The following is a 464-nucleotide window of genomic DNA, read 5'->3' on the forward strand; positions in this document are numbered from 1 at the left end:
AATTAACCTTAGTTGAGAACCACCGGCTTAGAGGGAAAAGCAAGACTTTTTCTAAGTAGAGAATAAAGAAAGACCTGTCCAGCTGAAAGAAATAACCTAAATACGGGCGGGTTTAAGGTGGGGCTGAAATGTAGGCTGAATGGCCAGGGGCAATGGCAAGGTATGAAACTGGAAAGGGAAGCTTAGGTTAGACTGAGAGAGCCTGGGATATCTCATTAAGACATTTGCACTCTATCTCGGAGACGATGGGGAGCCATGGGAGGTTATTAAGCAAGAGAGTAACACAATAAGGCTTGCTATTGAAAACCACTCTGGTCTACAGCCATGCCACTCTGAACACGTCCCATCTCGTCTGATCTCGGAAGCTAAGCAGGATCGGGCTTTGTTAGTACTTGGATGGGAGACCACCTAGGAAGACCAGGTGCTGTAGGCGTTAAAACAAAGAAAAAAAGAAAAGAAAACCA

At 45.3% G+C, this 464-nt stretch overlaps 1 pseudogene; it reads left to right on the forward strand.

Annotated features, from left to right (window-relative positions):
• The first annotated feature begins 314 nt into the window (after positions 1 to 314).
• LOC111745826 lies at positions 315 to 433 on the forward strand (annotated as a pseudogene).
• The last annotated feature ends 31 nt before the right edge of the window (positions 434 to 464 follow it).

This window comes from Pteropus vampyrus, unplaced genomic scaffold (assembly GCF_000151845.1).
Source record: "Pteropus vampyrus isolate Shadow unplaced genomic scaffold, Pvam_2.0 Scaffold166, whole genome shotgun sequence".
Lineage (NCBI taxonomy): Eukaryota > Metazoa > Chordata > Mammalia > Chiroptera > Pteropodidae > Pteropus > Pteropus vampyrus.